We start from the raw sequence: 8,184 nt of genomic DNA on the forward strand, positions 1-8,184 counted from the left end.
TTTTGGAGAGGTTTTTCACTATAGGGTGTGTGCACTCATCAGACAGAGAGAGACAGAGAGACAGAAAGCGAGAAATCACTCCCCAGGGGCCATGGCCACACAGCAATCCTTCTCCTCCATTCTCCTCTCAGGATCTTGGGCATGCACACACACGCGCCCGGCGTGAGTTTTAAGCCACCGGGTCTGGGACACGAACCACAGTTGACTACGTGGGAGTCCAGCGACATAGCCATTACACTAACTACTGGTCCCAAAATTCATTTTTTTACTGCCTAGAAACAGTAAGTTCTTTTAGATCCATCAGAGGTGGGTTCATATCCATTGCTTTAGCTTCATTAGGTGTTTTTCTCTTATTTATTTTGAAAGTGATGGTGCTCTGCACCAACCCAAGTAAGCTAGTAATCACCGTGACAGGCTCTAACTGGTGTAACTGGTGCAACATCCCAAAGCCACTTCCTTTTTTTTTCAATCCAGAGAGCACACATGCTAGTCAGAAAGACAGAGACAGAGGGAGGAGAAAGCACCCCCAGATGGGACATAATCATGCCACAATACTTTCTTTTCTGTTTCTCCATCCTTGCAGGGGTTTGAGGCACACACCCATCCAGCATGCTTTTCACATTGTAAGGGCAGGGATTCAAGCCACACAGTCATCCAGGGGAATCTTGTTCCCTTAGTCACCAGCCCATGCGACTGCCTGCAAAGCCCTTTCTTTAATGGGTGGGAATGGTGTCACTGGCAGAAGCACCTACCTCAGTCCCTCTTCTTGCATTTTAAGCACAAGTTTTCACCTTCCATAAAGTACGTGTACACATTCATTTCTAATAGAGTATAGTCTGGGTATGTCACTGGAATGTTTTGTGATAGCATGCCTTCCCAACCCCCGCCCAATAAATAGCAAGAGCGCTATCCTGACCAACTAGGCCCTGGGAATTTCAGCTAGAGTCAGCCTTTCAGCCTGCACTTCAGGGCTTGGAAGACAGTGCTGCTGCCAAGCATCCTTGGCTGTGATTCATCTTTTGAGAAAATCTTGGAGTGCCTTTTGGCGGGAGGCCACTCTGTGGGCAGCCTTTGCAGGTAATAGTGGAATGCACAGAGTTAGATGCACCTGGATTCCATTCATAACCAGCCTGGTGTAATGCTATAGAAATACTAAAGGAATGGCCCCAAACATCAAGGTATGTTGGGGGAAGGGCTCTTTGAATTTTGTGATATTTGAGCAGAAACTCATCTCTTCCCCCATTCTTCTCTCTCTCTCTCTCACACACACACACACACACACACACATACACACACACATATCATATGTCATAGACCAAGATTTAATTAATTGGAATGGGGCCTCCTGAGCTTGGAAATTTTTGAAGGCTCCTCAGATGATCCTAATATACTGCTAGGGCATTAATGGGCTCTCTGCAAATAAGAATAGCTTCTTTGATCTCTCTACTGAGAGATCAAAGGGCTCGAGGTTAGGTGATTAAAGGCTAAAACAAAAATTCTGTGCATTCAGAAGAGAAATTAGGGAAGGAAAATAGATATTGGGTCAAAGAATGAGACTAAGAGCCAATAAAAAAGACTGGCCAGTCTTAGAAAGGAGAGAACTCTCTTCATGAGGGACAATCATCAGTGACTTGGAGTGACTACTGAGGGTAGTCACAGCTCTCCCACTGGATGTCTTGAAACAGAAAAATAAAAATAAAGGTGACAAGTTTTGGGTGCCACTGAACTTGTCTCCTAGAAAGAATGGAGCTGGGTTTGATATGTGTCTTGGGTTCTAAAAAATCTGTCCCTTTTCTGCATTCCCTGCTTGCAGATGAATCAGTCTACACTAATGGTTGACACATAGACTCTGGAGAAAAAAGCAGAAGAGGAAAAGAAGAATCTGGGGTAGTGGTTGGCAAATGAATCGCGCAAACGAATCATCTGAGGAGCTTGTGAGAATTCAGATTTGCAAGCCTCATCCCAGGCATTTTGGTTCATTGGGTTTAGGAAAGGACTCAGAGCAGGGATGCGCCTGGACTGAGTGAGGTTGCAAGGTAAGCCTTTTAAAGTTGTAAAGTTGTAGAGCACACTAATAAACTATGATCTGAAGACAGAGTTCAAATGTAGAATCTTTTTTTTTTTTTTTTTGTTGGGTTTTTGCAATAACTGAGCTTGGAAATTTTTGAAGGCTCCTCAGATGATCCTAATATACTGCTAGGGCATTAATGGGCTCTCTGCAAATAAGAATAGCTTCTTTGATCTCTCTACTGAGAGATCAAAGGGCTCGAGGTTAGGTGATTAAAGGCTAAAACAAAAATTCTGTGCATTCAGAAGAGAAATTAGGGAAGGAAAATAGATATTGGGTCAAAGAATGAGACTAAGAGCCAATAAAAAAGACTGGCCAGTCTTAGAAAGGAGAGAACTCTCTTCATGAGGGACAATCATCAGTGACTTGGAGTGACTACTGAGGGTAGTCACAGCTCTCCCACTGGATGTCTTGAAACAGGAAAATAAAAATAAAGGTGACAAGTTTTGGGTGCCACTGAACTTGTCTCCTAGAAAGAATGGAGCTGGGTTTGATATGTGTCTTGGGTTCTAAAAAATCTGTCCCTTTTCTGCATTCCCTGCTTGCAGATGAATCAGTCTACACTAATGGTTGACACATAGACTCTGGAGAAAAAAGCAGAAGAGGAAAAGAAGAATCTGGGGTAGTGGTTGGCAAATGAATCGCGCAAACGAATCATCTGAGGAGCTTGTGAGAATTCAGATTTGCAAGCCTCATCCCAGGCATTTTGGTTCATTGGGTTTAGGAAAGGACTCAGAGCAGGGATGCGCCTGGACTGAGTGAGGTTGCAAGGTAAGCCTTTTAAAGTTGTAAAGTTGTAGAGCACACTAATAAACTATGATCTGAAGACAGAGTTCAAATGAAATTTTTTTTTTTTTTTTTTTTGAGAGGTTTTTGCTATAGGGTGCATGCACTTGCCAGAAAGCCAGAGAGAGACAGAAAGACAGAAAGTGAGAAATCACCCCCCGGGGGGATGGCCATGCCACAATCCCTTCTCCTCCATTCTCCTCTCAGGATCCTGGGCATGCACACACACATGGCTGGTGTGAGTTTAAGCCACCAGGTCCAGGACTGGAACTACATGGGAGTCTAGCAACATAATCATTATGCCAACTGCTGGTCCCAAATGTAGAATCTTGATGTTTAGGTTCTACTTGCCACCTCAGTGTCAAAGGTCTGTTCTACCTCAATACATGTGTCTTTAAAATAGCTGGAAGGCTGGATTCAATTTAGCCTTTTCTAATTTCTCAGAGCGGAGAGGAAGGAACCCATGGCTCACTACTCTTCTCTGTGCATCTGGCTTTGTTGAGGCTCCTCCATGCAGGTATGGGACATGCTAGCCCTCATGCCGAAATGTTGACTGAACACCCTCCACCCTCATGCCTAAGCAGTCACCCCTCAGGTCTAACGCTGTGGACACTGGCAAAACAGGTCTGTCTCCCAGAGGGCATATGGGGGCATGGGACTACACAGGCTGTTAGCTGGCTTGGACCATGTGGACAGACAATTTCAAGATCCCAGTTTCCAGATCTTGGTGTACAAAGGAGGTTTGTGCTCCATGTGCTCATATTCCCACCCTACAGTACAGATGCCTCTTTCCAGGAAAATGGCCAGGGTCAGAGCAGGCCCTCAGAGGTTTCCAGGGCAGGGCCTCCTTTTGTCTGAGGTATTGAACTCAGGTACCTTGGAGAGGGGGATGAACTCACATAAGGCTGGGGTGGGGTATTGAACCAGGTAACTCAGGGGTGGTATTAAACCCAGAGCTCAGGGTTGGTATTTAACCCACATAACTCAGGAGGGTAGTGAAGCCAGGTAGCTCCAATGCTGAAGCCCTGGTCTTAGAATCCAATGCCATGGAACATTGATCTCACAGTATTGACAAGAAAGAGACTTTTTGGTTGTCACTAGGTCATTATCATCCCAGAGGCACTTGGGACTGTCAAGGAAACTGTGCTTGGGGAAGCCCTGTAGCCATTATCTCTCCTCCTCCTGCTTCCAAAGGAAAGTAGGTTTTTTGTTTGTTTGTTCTTGTTTTTGTTTTTAAGAGACAGAATCTCACTATGTTGTCCAGACTGGCCTCAAACTGGCGATCCTCTAGTACAGCTGGCATTGCAGGCACCCACTGCCACTCCTGGCAGGACTGTTTTTTAATTGTATACATTGGGACGCGATAGTGGCATAGCAGTAAAATGTAAATGCTCTGTGAGGCAATCCCACATGAGAAGGCTCCTGGTTCAAGTCCAGAGACCTCCTTGAGCGTGCCAGGCATGTGCTTGTCCATTATCTGGAGCTGCTGAGGGCTGCAGTGGGTTGTGGAGGCAAGACCCTGTTGCAGTGTTCTCCCTTTCATGCTCCCTCACTTCTAGAAGAAAGAAAGAAACTTTCAAATTACACAGATTTACTGTGTACAACATATTTTGAAATGCTTACATGATAAAATGGCTAAATTGAGCTAATTAATATATGTGTTACCTCAAACACTTAGGAGTTTTTGTGATCAGAACACTTAAAATCTATGCTTAGCCATCTTAAAGAATGTGATACATTGCTAATAACGCCAATCCTTTACCTCATTCCTAATAAGTATAGGAAAGTATGAATTTTAGTACAAGTCTTGTCTTGAGTTTTAGAAAGCAGAAATAAGAAATATGATACCACATGAACATGATACTTCTGTAAAATAGCACACCTTGGCTCCCAGCTGCGACCGTTACCCATCAGTAAAAGCCCATTAGAACAAAGAGCGCCAGTAGCTCTCCAGTATATGCCTTACAGCCTTACATTTTAAAAGAAACAAGGTTTTCGGTAGGCAGTCCTTATGCTAAGTTGGGACTTGCACTGTTTCCCGGTCCCTAGCAGAATGTGTGGATGTATCCAGGAAGGTCTGTGACAGCAGCTGTCGTCCTCATCATTGCGCAGCCTCTGTCCCTGCCCAGAGAATTTCTGCTTTTTCCATTAAGCCTCTGCGACCCCAGTGAAGTCCAGATATGGCTTCAGGGAGCGATGCTACAGAAACGATGCTCCCTCAGTTCGAAAGCCAGAGCCCAGCTTCTTGACTCTGACCTCTCACATTATCATGGCAGGGAGCTTGTACTGAAGGAGAGGGGAAAATCGCCAGACATTTCTCTTAAATTCATCTGCAGGGGTCCAGATATCAGAGGGGTTTTTTTTAGTATTTATTTAATTTCATTTGTTATTATTAATTTTGCATTTGACCAGAGATAGAAAAAGAAAGCGAGAGAGCAAATTGCCAGGTCAGGGACTCAAACTGCAGTTGGTCATGAGGGAGACCAGCATCTTAACCACCATGCTACCCTGCCAGCCCCATGTGTTTGTAATTTTAATGATAAGGTAAAAAGAAGGGTTAGGGATTAAAGCAAAAGCAGGAAATGGTCATGTCAGATGTCTATAATATTATAAGCCCAGGACCAGCAGTTGGCGTAATGGCTATGTCACTGGGCTCCTATGTAGTCGACTGTGGTTAGAGTCCTGGACCCAGTGGCTTAAACTCATGCCAGGCACAGATGCGTGCATACCTAAGATCCTGAGAGGAGAATGAAGGAGAAGGGATTGCAGTGTGACCATCCACCTTGGGGGGTGATTTCTTGCTTTCTTTCTTTCTCTCTCTCTCTCTCTGTGTGTGTGTCTTTCTGGTGAGCGCCAGCACCCTATAGCAAAAACCTCTTCAAAAAAATATATATATTATATGCCTTATAAAGTTTGTAAATTTTTCTTAGTACCTGCATTTTACAAATTTACATTAATATCACTGTTTACTCAGTCCTGGTATTATAATCAGTGAATACTTTTCTGTTTTAAGTTTTATCTAAAATTACCATCCTCTTGAATGGTTCCCAGCAAAAGTGATCTTGTCAGCATTGAAGTGAGTGAATATATTTATATCAGCCAGTGTGGGTATAATATATCTACTTCAATAATTATGGATGATATAACAGTCAATTTTATGTAATATAGTCTGCAGGACATCCCAAACCTATAGAGAGAAACTTATTTTTAACAAAGTTTAGGACAGCTGGTGGCATGGTAGTTAATGTGACTGAATCCCACATGGCCAACTCTGCAGTTCAAATCCTGGACCTGGTGGCTTGAAAAACATGCCAGACATGTGCTCATGTGTACCCCAAATCCTGAGAGGTGGATAGAGAAAAAAGGATTGCAGTGTGGCCTTGCCACCAAGGGGAAGCTTTCTTTCTCACTCCCATACCCCAACAAGCACCCTTCCTTCTGGCAAATTAAAAACAAACAATAAACACAAAACCAATGAAGGAAAGAGAAAATCTTAGAGCAGTCGTTCTCAAACTTTAGAGTACACCAGAATGAAGCAGGCCCCAGAATCACATGGAGTCCTTGTGAAAACTCATGCCAGACCCCGCCCCCAGAGTTTGTGCTTGACAGTCTGTTGTGGCATCAATTACGTGCCACTCTGTGAAGCTCCCAGTTGATGCTGGGGAACCACATTTTGAGAACCACTGTTCGAGAGCTGCCAAGTGAAGTTACGTTCATATTTTTTTCCATATCTCACTGGCGAGAAGCCCTGTGGTCATGTGTTTACTTTTCATAATCCTTGGAATCAGCCTCGTGAGAGTTTACTACTGTGCTTGTATTTACCTTCCTAATTTATTATCGTCTATCATCTCGCTCTCCTCTACCACGCAAGTCCACCGGTTACTCACCTGGAGCATTTGCTCTTGGCTCGTTTGCACATTGGTGGTTCCAGTTATTTGTCAGCTAATTAAAGGCATCAGATCACGTATTCATCTACAGAAAATGTATATTATGAGAAAATTGCATGGATTTCATTTCTTTTCTTTCTTTTTTTTTTTTTTTGCTTGTACTTCAATTCTATTTTTCCATCATCTTTTTGAAGTCTCCACATATGTCTCTAGAAGCCCTAGCAGGAAGTACTGCAGGAGCCTTTGGGGTAATACACTGTCCTCTGTTTTCCCAGTGACTTCACACTTACTGCTCTGCCTCCCACCTGCTTGAGCTTTGTCCACAGTTTACATTCCTATAAAATGCAGTTTTGCTTCTCACTGTTCTAAGAATAGAGCCCTCATAAGAATAATCTGTGTTTATATACTGACTGGTCAAAAGCAGGTATTATTTTCATGCTTTGTAATATGCATTTCTCAACTGAAGTGTTTCTTAAACACGGGTGCTCATGGGCATCACCTAGATAACTTTTTTGAAAATACTGGTTCTTCCCTGTCCCACCAAGGAGTTCTCTTTTAATTGATGTGGGTGATCACCTGGGCATAGTGATCTTTGAAAACTCCCAGGTGATTCTAATACACAGACTGGTTTTAGAGCTTCTGATGAACTTTGTTTTCTGAGTTTCAAGACAGTATCGTTTTCCCATAGAGTTATTTTCAGAAACATCTATTCCTTTCTTATCTCTGGGCTTCCCATGTGTGTTTTCCTCTTGAAGTTTGCTCTCTGAAACAAGAAAACATAAATTGTTGTTTCCCTGTTGTGCAAAGCATGAACTTCATTCTGAGTCTCGGATAAACTTGCTCGCAGCTAGAAATGAAGAGTAAAAAACTCAGCTCACTTGCATTTCCCGTCTCACTGCAGCTACTCCATAAGGATTTGGAGGTAAAAATTTGTTGTTCTTGTAATTACTGGCTAGGACAGAGTTGTTTGGGGTAAATGATTCATTTTGAATCATTTAATTTTTCTTTTCTTTTTTTTTGGAGATGTTTTTGCTGTAGGGCGCTTGCACTCGCCAGAAAGACAGAGAGAGACAGAAAGTGAGAAATCACCCCCCAGGGGCGATGGTCACGCTGCAATCCCTTCTCCTCCATTCTCCTCTCGGGATCTTGGGCATGCACACACACACGCCCAGCATGAGTTTAAGCCACCAGGTCCGGGACTCAAACCGGGGTCGACTACATGGGAGTCCAGCGACATAGCCATTATGCTAACTGCTGGTCCCTGAATCATTTAATTTTGAGTGATATTTTCCCGTTTAAAAAAGTTGTACATAAAAACAAAAGTACCACCTTATTACTAAGATTTAGAACAATACCATGCCATTGAGAATGTGGTATGTATTAAGTAGATTGATTTCAGTCATGTGAAGTAGATTGATTTCAGTCATGTGAAGCTACTTGGAA

At 43.2% G+C, this 8,184-nt stretch overlaps 1 long non-coding RNA gene across 1 annotated transcript in view; it reads right to left on the minus strand.

Annotated features, from left to right (window-relative positions):
* LOC102492532 (uncharacterized) overlaps positions 1 to 7,412 on the minus strand; it is an 8,459-nt gene extending 1,047 nt beyond the window's left edge. The window contains exons 1-2 of the long non-coding RNA XR_334541.1: positions 7,318 to 7,412; positions 6,742 to 6,826 (exon numbers count right to left, since the gene is read on the minus strand). This is a non-coding gene — a long non-coding RNA (uncharacterized LOC102492532). The remainder of the gene's footprint in view (positions 1 to 6,741; positions 6,827 to 7,317) is intronic.
* Between the last annotated feature and the right edge of the window lie 772 nt (positions 7,413 to 8,184).

This window comes from Tupaia chinensis, unplaced genomic scaffold (assembly GCF_000334495.1).
Source record: "Tupaia chinensis unplaced genomic scaffold, TupChi_1.0 Scaffold000232_3, whole genome shotgun sequence".
Classification (NCBI taxonomy): domain Eukaryota; kingdom Metazoa; phylum Chordata; class Mammalia; order Scandentia; family Tupaiidae; genus Tupaia; species Tupaia belangeri.